Source organism: Maylandia zebra, linkage group LG14, assembly GCF_041146795.1.
Source record: "Maylandia zebra isolate NMK-2024a linkage group LG14, Mzebra_GT3a, whole genome shotgun sequence".
Classification (NCBI taxonomy): Eukaryota; Metazoa; Chordata; class Actinopteri; order Cichliformes; family Cichlidae; genus Maylandia; species Maylandia zebra.
The window spans coordinates 20293670-20311801 of record NC_135180.1 but is presented as its reverse complement, the minus strand read 5'-3'; the positions used below and the strand labels follow the sequence as shown (position 1 = coordinate 20311801).

General features: G+C 41.9%; 1 long non-coding RNA gene across 1 annotated transcript; it reads right to left on the bottom strand.

Annotated features, from left to right (window-relative positions):
• Positions 1-303: 303 nt before the first annotated feature.
• Positions 304-16481, bottom strand: LOC143412460 (uncharacterized). Its single transcript, XR_013092951.1, has 2 exons — positions 15939-16481; positions 304-9520 (listed from the first exon to the last, which is right to left on the bottom strand). It is a non-coding gene; the product is annotated as an uncharacterized LOC143412460 (long non-coding RNA).
• Between the last annotated feature and the right edge of the window lie 1651 nt (positions 16482-18132).

The window sequence follows — 18132 nt, the reverse complement described above, 5'->3', positions numbered from 1 at the left end:
GATGGCTGGGATGTGACAGTAAATAATGTTTTGTAATCTTCTACACATTGTATTTGTGTGAGCTGTTTCAGGTTTACATGGAAGAAGAGTTTGCAATGTAGCCCCTTTCACTAGATAAATCAGGCTCCACCTGAGTCTAAGTTCTCAAGACCAGGAGGTTGCCAGGAGGACACGGTCAATTTCTAGGCCTTAATGACTGAGGCCTAAGGAGCAAAATTCACTGGTTATACAGCAAAACTGTCATGGCCGAGCGGCTAGTGCATGGTGTGAACCGAAAAGCAAACGCTCGAGGCAAGAAAGGACTTAACGTAAAGCAAGTAATTTATTTGAGGCTAATAAAAACATACAAAACAAAGGGCAGAAGGGAACTAAGACAGAGCTAACAATAAATTAAACTGGGAAAATAAAAACTAAACGCAGACCCAGACATGAAATACTTGAAAAGGAAAAATCTGAACATAAATACCTGGTCTATGGCACAAGATGAGCACAAACCTGGGAAGGAACAAAGGGAAACTCACACAATATAAACACACGAGGGTGACTGGGGAGAGAGGAAACACATGGAAACACATCTGAGGCGAATAGACAAAAAGACACAGGGGAAGCAAAACCAAACACACTGAACTCGGGACGAGAGATTGTCAAAATAAAACAGGAAACATGCTAAGATGCAGACTAAGACACATGGCTTGACACGGGAGCCAGAAGAAAGAAACAGACATGGGGACAAACAGGAACGTGGGGACAGTTAAAAGGAGATGAGACGCGGAGGGAGACCAAACACAGACATGACTGAGAAAACATAGAATGAAACACAAGGACAGGACTATGACACACAGAAGGTGAGGGAGACATAAACACAAATGACACAACACACTCACGTAGTGTGTAACACAGGGGTAAGACAAGAGGAACCTCACAGCCAATAAACCGTAAACTCCACCTTCATATTCATCACAAAACAGAGAAATTAAAAGTATTAATAAACCATTTATCATTAATTCTGTCACATTCCGTTTTGGGTTTAAACATAATTACCGTACATATAATATAAAACAAGAGTACAACTGATTAGCGGAACATCCCACATAACTCATAATAAAAAGGTTAAGGCACTACATAATATGACCTGTTCTCCTAAAAGTACAGGGTTTTTACGATCCAAGATGTAATTTTGTTTGTTTTTATGCTAAAATAACAAGCGATTACCCACTATTTAAAACTACTTACAGTATAATTTGCGACTCGTTTCCTGTAAAATACCTGAAGTTACTTAAAATGTTTCTTTGTTCCTTTAAAAACTTGAATTATTAGCCCTTTATTCTGGTGTATTTAATTTAAGTATTTGTAAGTAAATATAATTACAATGTAATTACATGGTAAGATAAAATATATGAAAATGTAGTTTTAGATGGATTACGCTGTCAGTTGGAGGCCAGTAAAAAGATGTGATCAATAACATTAATTCTAGCTGTATTCAGTGGAGGTGTCGATTGAATAGATTGTGTGGTATCATCGATACTCAACTCACTGTGACATCAAATCAAGCCAGTGTTAATGCTATTAGTTTCATTTCTGCTCTTCTATATTATCAGTCAAAGTAAGCTAAGCTTGCTTTATGCTGTTGAAGTTAAGTGACAGTACTGTGGAGGAATCTGTGCAGGTGTGGACAAAAGAATGAAATCCGAACCAAATTATTGTTGATTTTAGCTCGTGCGCCAGCTGACTGAGCATTTTTCACTACTGTGAGACCACACTATGCTATATTGATAGTCAGTCCTCGGATACAGTAAATTGCTTGAGTAAGGGCTTGCTTTTACTGCTCATGGAGCAGCTCACACCTTAAGAAGATTATTGTTTATGTTCCCTCTGGCAGTATAATGTATGTCTACAGCAGGAAGTCTGCTAGCTAAGTCCATAAGCTTGGAGACGGGAACACTAATGTCCTGTGGTTCAGCTCCCAACATGTGAATCTGGCTCCCGGGCTTTGTGAGAGATAAAGTTAAAACAAAGCACTTACACAATATTAAAGTTTAATGTTAGAAATCTTAGTGAGAAGCTTGTAAGATACTTTTCAGGGAATTGTTAGACCCAGAACCTTAATGTCAATAATGGGTGTTAGTGGATGGTTTTTTTAACTACTACTTTTTGTGGTATTACTTGTCGACTTGAGCTTTGTTTTTTTATTTCCCTCAGATTTGTACTATTATGCATCCTTGAGAAAAACAAACAACAAGCAGAATTCCTTCATACGTTCTTTAATCAAACTGCAAAATGCTAAATGTCAGGGGCAGCAGTTTGCTCTATCTTCATCTGATTATGTTAAACTCCACGTTTGGGGTCCTTAACGCTGAGCTGCTCACTGACGAGCTGAATGTGGTATGTTAGATTTGCAAAGTATTTATTTACTTGAGTTTCTATTTTTTTTGTTTATAATGATGGTGGACTGTCAAACTGAATTACCCACTGTGGAATAAATAAGGTTTTCTGAACCTGAACACAGATAAACACAAGACACACAAATTCTGCACTCAGGTTTCCTGCAGTGCACAAATTATACAACCTTAATTCACTTAGAACATAATGGCTTACATGCTGTAAATGACTATGAGCTAATAAAATAATATTATTGATGTTGTCCGCACTGATTCAGTTCTCTTTGGATGATGTTCTTCCATGTCTCTGTTTGCAGCAGCTGTCTGTTCATCTCTTTGTGCAATGCTTTTCTGCTTTCTCGACCTGCACAGCTGGCAAAACAGCTGGCTCAGGTACCAGGCCACCCAAGTCTTGTGACACAGCTAAGATTCATCTGAATTAGAAGGAGAGAGGAAGGAGGAAGATTCACACACGTACAAGTATCAAACCCGTACCAGATAGCATAAAGTCACACCCTGTATGGGCGAGGTGGATTCATCTTAGAGCAGCTGTTCCTCCATTACGTGATAACGCACTCAAAGGACAATTTCCCGGGCGTGGCTCAAGCGGCCGTTGACCTGAAAGAAACCTAGACAGCACGGAAGGTCAAGGTGTGGCTCTTATAGGCAGAGTTATGACGCAGGATAATGACAGTGTTACCTGAAGAGGATGTACAGAAGGGAGAGTGGAATAATCCCGTGTTAGTGTTTCCTGGGTTTGTGTCTGTCACTTAAGTGAAGGAGGATTGTGGGGGTGGTGGGGATGAAGAAAATGTCTGCCAAGAACAAGGACAAGAAGATAAGGAGATTGGGGCACAGACTGGGAAGAACAAGCCCGACTACTCTAAAGGTATTTGATAGAGATGAAGATGCACTTCAGACAGGCTGACGAATGAGTCTGGCCAGCTCGTGGTTCCATCTGTGGTGTTAACTAAGAGCTCGAGGAGTGAGAGAAGGCAGCACTGAGCATGTGTGCAAGGGAGAGCAAGCTCGGGCATCTGGTTCTGCTAAGGCCCCAGAACATTCCTTTCCTCTGTTCGACTCCGGCTGGCAGCTTTTAAAGGGACACATTTGGTCTTACATCCTGCTCTGGGCATTGCCCTTTCTCTTGTAGTTTGATTTATCGCTGCTGAAGGTCACAGGCAAGATGTCGGGCTGCCGGTTTAAATGTGGGTTCTTTTCTCGACACTTACGGCTGTTAGAGAGGAAACACTTAACAGCAGCAAACTTTAGCTGTCACACTTTTTTAATACATTTTAGTGTTGGCAGTTTCCGTTTTCCTCTCACTAGCCTACTACAAACTAATTCTTTGTGGTAATCTTTGTTCTGTATTCACTGATATATTTGAATGCTAATCAATAAATCAATAAATTATTATTTTTTACTACAATATCAATACAAAGACATAAAGTAGGATGCGTAAATGCTTATTATACTCAAGCCTTCAGTCTTATTAGCATCAGCTGCTGAGCTTTTCACACGGGAGTTTGTTTAAACTCTCAAAGTTAAACTGAAATAAGTGGAAGAAAATGACTCGTCTAAAATGTGTCTTTGGGCTGATGCAAGCCAGGAGAAACTTACAGCTGTGCCAATACTGTACAACAACTTTACAATAACATGTCATTAAAAACAAACGCTGAGCTGCAGAGCCATCACGAAGACTAACCCTGAGTGACAGATGACTTCCATGATGCAATATTATTGTTACATGATACAGCAGGTGTCACGGTGTGAATCCAGTCACATGAACGTGCTGCATAAGTAACAGGATTTTCAGACCCTGAGTGACTATCCTGTTTTTTTTTTTAAAATGTGTATGATGGTCAGAGCCTGGATTTTTAGTCTCGTTATCTTCATGTCACTCCTAGGAGGGGGGGTGGAAGTGTCTTCGGTGCAGGGAATAGCCAACCACAACAGTTCTTCAGCTGGCAGCTTTAGCTGGTACATGAGGACATAAAGCTTGCCAGTGAAGAACTGCTGTAGGTCAGCCAGTGAGCACCTTATATCCAACATTCGGATACACAGCATAACCTGAAGGGAAATATATGCAGAGCATCAGTGAAGTCAGCTATAGTTCCTTCTGAAAGACATTTTAAGCCTTTGACTTGTCCTAAATTTTAAAAAAATAGCTAAAATAATTTCACTTATTGTCAATCTTCTGCCAACTTAGAGAAAATAAGGCTAACAGTATGAAATACCTCTCAGTCAACCAGATGCAATAATGACTTTGTTTTTAGAGGGTTTTTTTTTAGGTGCCTGCATCTAGTAACCTCTATTTGTACTCCATCTTAAGGCCCATCCACGCTGGCTTTAGCTTTCAGTCGTGGTGGTTGCTGCTTGGCACACCACCACACAACTGCTTCTTTCTGTGCTGGCTTCAAGAGGATCTTGTGGGAGAAAGGTGAAGAGGTAGAGAGAAAGATGCCAGAGAGAAAGAAGAAGAAGTAGAAAAAAGGCATGTTTTCTTCGTTTTTTGGTGAATATTGCGGTGCGGTGAGTTAAAATGTCCATGCGCACGTAAACGACAGCGCTGTGTGTGTAAGTGCCCGAAGCTATCCTGCATCAGGAGTACCAGCCTACTGTTTTAGCCTTCTCTCTGCTTTTTGCTATAATTGAGTACAGAAGTCTTTGCTAGCTAGATAGCTCGGCCTCTGGTTACAGCCTGGAACTCCTGATAGAAAACAGCTCTCGTCCTGTGGGGCAGTTCAGTTTACAGCAGCCGTACAGGGCTGAGCGAAGGAATTTTTCCTCGCAGTTCAGGCAATTCTACTCCCCTGGGTGTGTGACTGCTTCACCAACATGTCAAGTATGTTGTTATTTCACCTTAAGATCTCCCCACAAATTTTCATCCAAAAACGTGAGTTTAGGATTGAATGAATTGACTGCACAGCGCTGATTTGAACCGGCTTCCCCCCCCCTTTATTTGTTTTTGCTATGAAGTAATTTTTTTAAAGTTAAACTTTATTGAGTGTTAGAGATTTAAAGTGACAGGAAAACCATTTATGGGATGTTCCCCTTTAAACATCCACATTCAGCCGGCGACAGTGTAATACTTAGGAGTAGCCCAGGATTTGTCTTGCCTGGCTTCCATTCAGCTGGCCTGACTTCAACTATTGCAGTCAGTCAGTCTGAAAAGCCTTTCCCTAGCAGCATATTCTTTCACAGTTCAAGGACAGGACTTTGGGCAAACTAGCCCTCAGCGGCACTGCGAACCCAGCAACCCATAGAAACTCAGCGAACCCCACGCTGCTCTGAGCAACACTGGAAAGCTCTGGACTTCACACACAAAACACACACACTCACTCCGTGTGACCAGATTGTCCTCTTCCACCGAGACTAGATCGAGAGAGAATTCTGAATCTGCTGTGGGCCTTGAACTTGCACTAAATCCAGAGGGATCCATTGTGAGTGCGTAATATTGGAGATGAGATCCAGGGCAAAAGCTTCCTCTTTTGTACTCAGTGAGCATATTTACAAAAAGGCACCTGATGCCACCACTGGACTTTGTTAACAGTGAGAAGATTAGTTTCTCCTGGTGTCCTGTGGAGTGTGTTTGAACTGGTAAGAAGATTAGAGTTTTACGCAAGGACGGACGGAGATGTAAACAGATGAAATAATGAAAACAGGATGGAGAAAAGATGGCAGCAAATGGCGACAAGGTCAGAGATCATCGCTGCTACAAGAAATCAGACTGGTGACCATGCAGTAACCCTGATGTGACACAGAATGAAACAAGTCTCCCTCTGGCAATATACTAGGCGTTAGCAGCTTGTCAGTTCAGATATAAGCATAATGTGCAAAGGATTAAGTGCAAAAGAAGCATATATGGCAATAATACTTTTTTTTCCAGAATTGTAGCATTTGCTTTAAATGCAGCACTTTAGTGGGGAAGATAAAGAGCACTGTTTAATATTTCTACATGTGAAACATACAGGAAAGAAAGAAGTCTGGAAGAAGAAAATAAGTGCAAAAAAAGAAAGAGAAGAAAAAAATCCTCATTATTTATCAATTGCATGCAATAAGAAAATGAAGTTGAGCCTGTTGTGACAGAGAGCTGGAGTTTCTTTGTTCTTCGTGTAGTTTTCAAACCGCATTATTTCTCGGCTGTGTTTTTTTCCCCTCTACTCATGAAATGCTAAGTATGCGCACTACACGTGCAAGCAGAGGCCATCCCGTACACCAGAGTGGAGAACACAGTGTACCAGAGGACTGATTTATTACCCAGAGCTGACGATTCCCAGGACAATTACGGCAAGCCTAAGCAACAGGGTGAAAATGGCTCCTCGGAGTGTGTAGGAAGAAACAAGCAAATACACACAAGTGGCACACAGCGCATGTGTGCACGAGTGATAGAAGCAGTGAGTTGGCAGTGAGCTAGTGATAGCTTAAACTTCTGAGATCAAGACCCATTGTCCCCAAATCGTGACATTACTCTGAGGTTGACGTGCGCAGCGAACCAGCCCATGTGTTTTTGGTTATTCCTGAGGCAGCACAGACATGGACAGACTAAATACCTGTTAGGTTAAAAATGCAAACAAAACCATGGAGAACACAAACTCGGCAAAAAGGGTATTTAGTAGTGATGGCACGATTGTTAACTTTGCCTTAGAGCAAATATGAAGCTGTCCAGAGGCTCGACAAAAGTAACACATTAACCAACGCGCTTTAAATTGCAAAGTCACTGTAAAAACATTTAAAAATAACTCACAGCCGACTGCCAAGTAGACATCCTCTTACAAAAGTGACCTGATATTAAAGGGTGCGCTCACCCTCGTTTGTTTCCAGACAATCCCACTTATTTGGATTTGGCTGTGGGTATGGTTTGGGCTATAATGGTCTTTTTTTGGTAAATTGGAATGCTATCTAATTGCGGAAGTATGACTAAGAGGAAAGAGACTAGATTCAATCTATGAAAGCAAGCCAACAACAACATATCCCAGAAGGCAATACGGGATGATGATACTGCCAAGACCAAAGAATGGGAAGCCCCATGAATCATTCCAGAAATGCCATATCTTATCCAAAATGAATTGCAAAAAATGAATCCAGTCCATATTGTGGTATTTGAACAGTTTTACTGTCAGGGGTACGAGTGGGAATTGATGCTAAATGTTTCTCCTGCAAGACGAAACAGAAAAAAGCTAAAATAGGATACAAAAAACCACCACACAAGCATTTAAGGCAGACTTTGTGTCCAATGTAGGTGGAAGCCTAATGCTACAACTAAGTATACCATGAAGGCTTTCTTTATATGAAGCAAGAGAATCTTATACAGGTGCTTCCTGTGCTGAGGATATGAGCAGCTGTGCAACAGATTCTGGCAAGCCTCTTATCTGTCCTCCAAAAGCATCAACTATATCCATTTTACAAGCAGGATCAAGCCCTCGTCTTTTTTGGTATCGTAGTCAAAATATTTTCTGTTGAAAGCGGCAGTCCTGGCAGAAACCCTAATGCTAGTTTTATTACAGCAAACTCACGGCACACCCCAGAACAATTAGTTCATTGCCAGTATAACAATTGCACACATTCAAGTCCAGTTTTTTTCCTCTCCAAATAACAATGTAATACTTGAAAAAAAAGTCACAATACTGCTTGTGCTCTTTATTACAGGGAGCCAGTCCTCTACAATTAACCATAGTTTTGAGAGGAATGCTCTGCAGGTTGCTTTGAAAGAAGAAGTTACCATTTCTACTGCAGCAAACATTGGAAATGTCAGCGTAGGCCACAAAAATGATCTGAAACGTGTTTACTGGTATCTGTTGAAGAATTTCCTCATAATCTATCATATAAATAACAGCAGAGGTAATGCACAGTCTGGCATTTCTCAATCAGCCCACCTTGAGCTCATTCTTGTAAGATACAGTCAGTCACACGTACTACACCCAGGCATTCAAACACGTCCATGTTTGTAACCGTCATCTGAGAGTTTAAAATGTGCATTTAAGGTAATAGGCCAACCCATTAGGAACAAAAGGTGTTTGAAGATATTTTGCATTCCCCAGTGTGCACGCTAACATCCTATACGTGCACACGCTGATGGCCTATTGTATCACTGTCACGGTTTGGACTGGTCTGCACTCGATCATATGTGCACCCCCACCTCCCTTAATCCTTCTCTGAAGGCCATGACAAATTGCTTTCAAGTGAATAGTGGATCAATATATTTGCCAGTGCTTTCCTCCTACAGCTCTGAATTGGATTAGTGAAGGGGGAAAGAATTTCAAAAGCCATGAACAAGCACGCACATACACAAATCCCACTGAAGCGTAATTCCGGAAGAGATGCAAGCTAACACTAGCGCCCTTTCTCCTTCGCGCTCCTGGGTTATCAAAATCACCACGAAAGATTGGAATCTTCTTTGGTGAGTACAGGAGGAGGATAACTTATATGTATAATGCATTTTAGTAAGTAAACAAATACATGCATGAGGCTAGGTGGGTGAGGGTGTGGTGGGATCCATGGAAGTACTCTCCCTATGTGCAGAAACACACACAGACTTTAAATTATGAGATGCAACTAGATACTGCAGTGTGAGAGTGAATTGCATGTGCATGTGGATCTATATTGTGTAATCACTCTTTGTGCCCACGGCTGATGTTTATCTGAATATGAATTAATGATTCAAAATGAAACCAGTTACAGCTGTGGGTGGAGGAACACCTTCCGCTGGTAGAAAACAGCCCCATAAAAGGCTAACATGTTCCTCATAGGTTCTATCTGGTTCAGCTGCATAGCATTAACAGTATGTCCCGTGAAACAATAGGTGTAACACGCACAAGCACGCACACACACACACACACACTAAAAGGACCAAAAAGACCCCACAGATTCACCAACCTGACAGCAATTATACCACAGTTATTATCCACGTGGCTGTAAAAATTTGCCACCCTCATTCATCCAGTGAGCACAGCTTGGAAATGCGCTGACTTCCTCCAAACGGAGTATGGTATTTTTTTAAGGAAGAGGTGATGTCAACTGACAGGAAGTCCGCAGGTGGGAAAGAGGAAGAGGAAGCAGCCCTTCCAGTGAAGTCCCGCTGTGTGTCTTACAGGGTTTAATGGAGAGCATCTGGAGCCGGGAATGCATGTGAACACGGCAGTCTGCGAGCAAGAACAGAGGTATGCGTCACAGAATATATACACAGAATATGGCGTCTCTACCGTGCGCGGAGAGACGGTGATGCAGCGTGACTTCAAATCTGTGTGCGCACATCTGATGCAAGATCCCTGTGAAGGACACCGAGGGTCAAATCGAATCACCCTTTGGGGGAAAAAAGTAAATAAATAAAAAAAGAAATAGAACGGGAGACACAGAGTTGAGTGAAAGATCCTCACACAGTGAGACAGAAACAGAGGGGTGGAAGTCGGGGTGTGAACACTGGGCAAAGACAGCCAACATAAAGAAAAGATTTGTGTGCTTCCTCTGGCTGTCATCTCGCTTCCTACAACTGGGACGAAGTATGTCAAAGACTACATTGTTTCTCCCTATGTTTCGGTTTGTGCCCATCTTTTACTCTGTAGTTCCCATGAATTCACCCCTTCCCTGTGTCTCTCTCCGTATATACATATATATCCCTTATCACCCTCCCCCTCTAACTAGCAGTTTAGTTAGCATGCTGAAAGACAGAAAATGCCTGTCGGGTAAATGAATAAGAAGTGGCAGCTGCCCATGCGCGGTGTGAATCCAGAGAATCTCCTCAGTATCATCGCTTCATCCCAACCATCCTCTCTAAAGAGGAGCAGAAAAGGGTTCGGAAGACTGAAATATGCCATATAACATCTCGGTAACGATTCTGTGAGATTTACTTTGACAAGCAGACACACGGCGCTCTGCAGCTTACAAAAATGTCACATTAAATGGTCAGACCTGTGACCCTGCACTCTTGAACCTGCGAGACTTACCGGTGTTATAATACTAGGTTTTTATGCAAGGTGATTGCTTCATCCTTCAAGCTAAAACTTTGCATCACAAGATATTTATAACTTGCATCAAGTTAATAAGGAAGCTACACAGCAGGGGTGACCCGATGGCTCAGGGGGATAGGGTTTAAACTACATGGGCAAAAATGCTGTGAGCAGGAGGGACTCTTTTTTTTTTTTTACGTTTCACATTTCAAGATCACTTCTTCAGCAGCTTTACAATAAAGGCAGAAATAATCTATTAAGAAGATAAAAGAAGATGAAAAGCTGAAGTTGTAAAAGGCACCAAACATGGAGATTGGTGGGTTGAACACAAATAAGGAAAAGAAGGAAATAAAGTTCTGGTATTAGTATTTACACATGATTATACTCTGAAACATGAAGTAGCCTGAAAAAGGAAATCATTATTTAAATATAGAGCGACAGTAGCTTTAATTTGGAGAACTGTTTATGGTAAACTTTTGGGTGTAAGTCTGATATTCTTTCTGTTCTGGGCTTCTGACTTGCCACCTAAGGTTTCCAAGTTTTGTGCAAGTTCACATTTGCCGTAGTTAGCTGTAAGATCGGTTCACAGAATTAAAAATGAACTGGGTTACATTTAATTGTCATGTGTTTTTAAAAAAATGCTGCTCGGAGCTTTTCTTTTTCAGGAGAACATCCTCCTACCATCATCAATTGTCACAGATTCATAAACTAAACGAATTGCTGTGTACCGTCACACACAGCAGCACTTTAGTAACTTTTGAGGCTCATTGTCTTACTGATTGGCAATGACTTCTTGTTATCATTTACTTGCAGATATTTCCCAAGACAGGCCGGGTGGTTTAATTCAGAACTGCTGGGTGCTGCGTTGACTTAACCGCCGCTAGCAGTAGCCATGCCAACAAGCTGCATTGCTTGCAGCCTGTCGTTAATTTGTTAATTCTCATAAGGAACGAGTGGCGTTAATGTCGTGATTTTTTTTACGTTAGCTCACATGGTTTCTAATGTGTTGATGTGCAACAGGGTTATTAAAGGAGTATTAAGGAAAAGCCATTCACGTGGACACTTCTCTATTCAGTCATTTATACATTTTAAAAAGACACAGGGTCAATTTGATTGGCCACTCATGTGATGATAGCTTGACCTTTAACCCTACAGCTCGCATTTGTGCAGAGATGAAAATGTACTAACGGTCTAATGTTTTGTCTTGAGCTACAGATTAGTGCAACAAAGGGTTTTAGTACTAATGTTGTACAAGGTAGATGTCATAAGGAAAACTCTAAGTCCTGATATCATAACTTTAATATTTCATTAGATGAAAATAGATAAAACCATTAGATTAAAGCCATTTAACTACTAGCTCATCACACTCTATCAAGCAGGGTGTGTGTGCATATGTGTGACAGTGTGTGTGTGTGTTTGAGAGAGAGAGAGGGGGCATGACCGGGGTGTGCCAGACTCAAAAAAATGAGAATGTTTGTATAAGTGTGTGTATCTGTGTGTGAGTGTGTTTCCTGCCATTCTGGCCCCAGCTGTACCCAAATAGCCTAAGAGCACAGTGTGCTAAGCTAACAGAGACTAGAAAGCAGCATTCACCCTGGGTTAGTGAGCTGGAAGATCACGGTGCTCTGACACCACAGAAAGAAGGAACCACAGCTCTGAACCTGCATGATAACACCCATCCACGTTTCATTTGCAAGAGTCACCCATCCCCTATTGCTCTGTACAGGTGTTTACTACAGACATTAGACATGACATTAGTATTCAGCAGCTTTAAGTCTTAAATGAGGCCTCTACTAATGGGGTAGGCTGCCTCGCTAGACTGTAATTACTGACACATTTACTCAAAAACTACCATTTAGTTTCAGGCTGGTTGGTTTTTATCCAAGTTACATGCATCATGGCATTTTGAGGCATTTAATAAGCAAGACACTGTTACGTTTCCAGCTCCCTGACTCTCCTATCAATTCTTCCTCCTGTCTACATTTCAAATGAAAAAGAGCAAAAATTGACAAGTTACAAGTTCCTTACAGTGTTTTCTTTAATCCCCACAAACAAGACAGCACACATGGGCTGTGACTGAGACGCAAAGAAGTGATTAGATTTCTAAATATAGTCACACTCTATACATAAATAAAATCTATATTCATTAATTATCTGTCGATAAATGTGTTATTAGGCAAAGCAAAATTGCCAAAAGAGCCATTTACATATCCAAAAACTTGAGATGGTTTTGTTTGACCAAAATGCAAAATTTGAGAAATAAACTAAAATGGCAAAAAAATAAATAATGACCTTTAGAAATGGTTTGTTCCTAGTTAGTTTTCTTCTTTTTTTTCAACCACAGCAAGTAGACTAATTTTAAAATGCATTGCCGTGCCATCTTATACACACCAATTTTTTTTTATTGAATGTGATTTAAAGTAACCTTTTGTCTAATAAATAACATGCAGCACATTTTTCCTGAAGCTTTTCTTCTACGCATCCTTCACCTCTCATCTTCTATCTACTGAGCTTCAATTTCTATCGTGCTTTCCTTGCTCATTCCTCATTTTCTACCTCCTTATCCTGCTGCGCTCCCACAGCGTCTTTAGGTTGGTCAGTTCAGCGAGGCCGAGTTACATTCTTGGGATGCCTCTTACATATGGTTCACATTCCAGCCGGTCTGCTGAGAGGCCCACTGCTCCTCATTGCTGGCCCTGCATAGACGGGCCCAAAGCTAGGCGTGCTACTGCGTTTCTTCAACCTAAAATAATCTCAACCCAGCTTTAGGTTAGCCTAGCCTATGCTAGCATGAGGGTGGAATTTATTAAACCTCTTCAATCAAAATATGAGATATATATGGGCCAACCCAAGCGCACACTGGTGTTTTGTTTAGCTCTCTGCACAAAGGTGGCTGTAGTTTCTTTTGCAGTTTATCTAATCCCTCGGGCTACTACATCCGCCTCTATGTGTGCTAAAGCTATATAGCACAATGGTCGTATTCTTTAATTAGGTCACCTACAGAAAAGAGTGACAAACTGAATCTAGAAACCATTTATGCAAGAATTCCCTATGTGAAGAAACACACACACATCATGGATGAGCATCCATCTTAAGCTTAAAAAGATTGAGCTTAGTATTTCTAACTTACTAGGTGACCTAAAGTAAGTTCGCATATTTCTGCACACACAGACAAAACTACTAGTTTTATGAATTTTGTAGAGATCCAGTGAGCAGGTACTTGTGTTTGTGTCGTACATGTAAGTCTAGGCCCCATCAGGTAAACCACACACCGAAGAGCAGTGGACATCTCTCCATATGAGGCAGTTAAAATATTATTCTGGGACATGTTTGGAATACTGGTAAAGCTGCATCATCAACTACTCTATGCCAGACTTCAGCATGCTGCATACACCCACACATCCTGGTGCAGTGCATGTGTGCACATGCAATCAGAGAAAGAGAGTGCATCTGTCCTTCAATCAGACCATACATATCCGCACCTACGTACAGCATGGCAACACCTGTTCTCTTAAACATCCCCAGACACTCACTCTTTCAACCCACTTACAATTTCTACACTTGTTACCCTCTTAAAATTGCATATGCGACATTTACCATAAGGTCTGTCATAAATTACTCTGAGCTAGTCACAGTTAGCCCGCTGAGGTTGTCTGGGCGTGGCCATAAAAATGCGCAACCTTACTGCAGCTACCACAAGTCCACCGCAGATCCTCCCCTCTTTGATCGGCCTTCAGCGACAAAAAAAGTCAGACCTGCCCAGTTACACAAGTCACTTGACGGGCCGGTCACTCATAAGTAAGCAGAGGACGAGTGACTCATCAAATAACATTTTTTATTATTAGTTTTCGCGTCAAGAACGCGGGTGATGCAAAGCGTTTATAGATCTGTCTGTGGGCATTTTGGAAAGTAAAGGCCTGCTTGTCAGGCAAACCCCTCCCAGTTTACCAAACCACAAGCATACACACAGTTTCATAAAATATGACAAATATGCAAAGATAAATGCTTTCATATGCGCCCAAAATACTGACTTTCACATTGACCTATCATTTGACTCTAGATTAAAGATCGTAAAAAAAAAAAAAAAAAAAAAATTACTGGCACACACATCAGATCCTGTCTGTCTCCCTGTTACGTGTCGTTTCTGAGGAGTGGAGTAACAGACGTCATGGCTGGACGGCTGTATTAATCAAATCTAGGAAATAATGACTGTGCTGGCTAACCACTAAGGCACACAGACATAGGTAAATCCAAAGCAGCTAAACGATCAGAGCTCAGACAAAGCAAACATTCATACAGGATGGCAAAGGGGAGAAAAGGGAGAAAGAGGGCAGAAAAAACAAGGTTGTCATCGAAACAACAGTTTAATTCTTCACAAATATTCCCCAAAATGATTATTAACTGACTACAGAGCCTGTCAGGTAAGCTACTTCATGTGAACTTCGAGTCTGGGCCATACTTTATGCAGTCTCCTGACTTCAGTGTGACTCTTCTAACAATAAAAACATTTTCACATCCTTTTTGGGTACTAATGTTAAAAACACTCACAATGAGTCATTGTAACTGAGGTCATTGAGGCCTTGTAAATACATTATCACGCTCCTATATGTGAAACTAGTTCCAGCACGGCACTTCCTTCCCAAAGTGTGGGTGCGACATGCACTGGAACTATTACAGTAAGTAAAATTTTGCCCCAAGTCTTGGCATTCAAATGGTTGCGTCCTCAAATCAAGATGTGTCCAGTGGCACTGGACTCTGGCCCTGCCTGTAGCTTCATGTATAATTCACTGTTCATAGGCAAAGGGAGGATAGTTACAGCAGGACTGGCTACTCCTGGGGAAAAGACAGGCTGACGCAACTAACAGGCATTTCCAGAGCATCTCCACCCTGATAAAAACATTTACTCTAAGACACAGTATATAACTGGATGAATAACATTCTTATAATATGTAATTCGACTAGATGAGGTTGTCAGCATTGGAGCAGGCTGTGTGTAGCATAAGCAGCGAAAAAAAAAAAGGCAAGCCATCCGCCATCAGAAGTGGCCGTGATTTGCACGAGGTCAAGTGATGCATCGGGAGTTCTAAGCCTCGCAAAGATCAGGGACGACGAGGTCTGAGCTGTCGCGTAGCCGGCACAGATTGGATGCAGGTGGAAAAAGCCACTGGCTCATGGATTACAGCTCAGTACCCAGTCTTTATCAAATTATAACCAGACACCACAGTTTTCCACTGAAGAATATGAGGTTTGAAAGGACAGCTCTTTAACCACGCTGCCATCCTGAATGCTCAAATGTTTGAGATTAGATTAACCAAAAGTAGGACTGTGAAGACAGCCTTTAAGATTACATAATCCCTGCCACTAGAATTCTTTGAAAATGGAGGTCAGAGTACAGAGAATGGCTAAACTTGCAACAGGTTGATGGTCACAGGTTGAGAGTCAGAGATGCCAGGAAAAAAAGGGAAGCGAGCAACAAGAAAGAAGGAAAGAAAGAAAAAAGTCTTGACAGATAAAAAACCTCCTTACGCCCAGACATGTCACAATGGATAGGCTACATGACTTCATGACAAACTCGAGAATTCCACAGGTTGACTCTCAAACAGTCCAGTCTTACCTCAATTTATTAAAACCTCTGGACAATCCTGGAAGAAGAACCAACCGTGATGCTCAAAAAGTCGATTTAAAACAAGAAGATCTACCGTGGACACCTGGAGATACTGAAGAGGGGGGAAAACAGCACAATACAAGCTTGAACGGGGAAATGAATGACGCTCAGGGAAGGAGGGAGGGAGAGAGAGGTGGTGGTGGTGGGGTTACTCTTCACATCCATGTTGAGCTGCAAAGGGTGGGGCCTTGAGGAATTCACTCTTTCCCCTGGACTTAAAGCTTATCTTAATTTGACTACACGGGGTCAGACTGCCTGTGCACTCAATTACGATCGCGTTATTGTGATATAAACGCATTATAATACCGAAGAATGACTCCTCGGTTGTCTTTGACAAGTCAAACAGACTACTGTAACATAAAGAGCAACTCGTATATTTCATCTCCTCTCCAGCAGTAGATCTGTCTATCCAGCGGACAAACGTCAGGCTTGGCAAAGACACACCCGCTCCATCGCAGTCTATCCTTGGGCTGTGTCACGAACAACTACAGTATATATGTGTATATATATATATATATATATATATATATATATATATATATATATATATATATATATATATATATAAACAGGCGTCACCAACCGAGAAACCACCTTCAGTGGCTTGAAATTACGTGGTTACGTGTCTTCATTTCCTACTGACAAGACAATGAAACCCGATGAAATGCCTTTAATGGTTGTAGCCTCTAAATGTCACCTCCGCCTGAAAAAAAAAGTTTGCAAAAAACGTATCTGACAGTCGCACTTACTTTAGTTCAGCTCAATCCTCTGGTTCCGCCGAGGTGCGCGTCAATGTGGCGGTAATGTGACAAATATGCGCAATTTGCGCCGTGCTTGGGGGAGATTTGAGGATTATTAGACTCTGTTCGGACTGTTCCCTCACCCCCTCCTCGCCCTTCCACCTCATCCTCCTCCCCACACGCCCAGTTCGCCTGTGGCATTTAGCGGGGCTGGCTACTGTAAAGTTGCCACGTCCGTTACGTTTCTCAGACTTATGAAACCAGAACGACCCGCTCGGGGGAAAAAAACCCAAACCCTCCAAAAAAACTCCTTAACTGCGCAACGGTCTCAAATCAATCGCGGCCACCGTGGGAGATTTAAGCGAAAAGGTGCGCAAATCAAATGGCATTACATTTGTTATGTAATATAATCCTTAATGAAAACGACTGGTAGATGTGTACTCTCAGCCCTCCCCACCTCCTGACTGAGTACTCTCGAGTGGAATCACTCGGTTTTTCTGCTTTTCTGTCAGCGCAGAAGCCTTACAGAAACCATCAGCCACACCTTAACTCTCAATCAATTTTGTGACACTTCCAGAGGTTTCGACGTGACGCGAAAGCCCTCAACTTTAACCTGATAAAACGGTCGCTTTTTGCACTCCTGTGTTAACGTTTAAACCTGTAACAAAAAAATAAAACACCAAAAACCCGATCCAATCTGTGTATCCGGTTGTCCGGTCCCACCCCATGCTTCTCGCTGCTCCTCGAGGTTCCTCCCCGGTCTCTCTCTCCGGTCCAACTCCGTTCTTCAAACCGGCTTCTCACTCCGATCAGCTGGCAGGGTCGTGACGTCAACACCAGCCAGCGACCAATCAGACAAGAACCGGAAAACTCACCTCTGATGACCACGGTGTACGTACGATGACGGTCAGGCTCTTCGACCAATAGCAACACAAATCTCTGTGAGAACTAAGGCGGGCGCTAGAGACAGCGGCCAATGACATTACAGCCGCCCATGGGAGGCGTTTTATCCTCGGACCTATTAGGTGTTGGTAAGTATTATGTGTGAACTGCGAGGAACTTTTTTTTACGCCACTAAGCCATAGATGAAATTGAAATTATAGACAAGCGGAGAAACAAAATGTTATCACTTACTTCTTACTGTAGCTGATGACAGGTTACCAATCCGCACTTCATAAAGTCAAGTGGTAATTACTGTTATTTTCAGCATGTGTGTCACACCAAGTGCCAGAGTCACGGTTGTTTATACAAGTCAGATATCTTTCCATCATATAGCATTATTCGTATATATACATGTGCATACTCATACTCTCAGGCTGTCACGTGTCCGATTCAAGGTTAATAGGGTCATGCATCAGGTCTGTTGCATGAAGACACTTATTACTATAGAATGACAAGCTGAT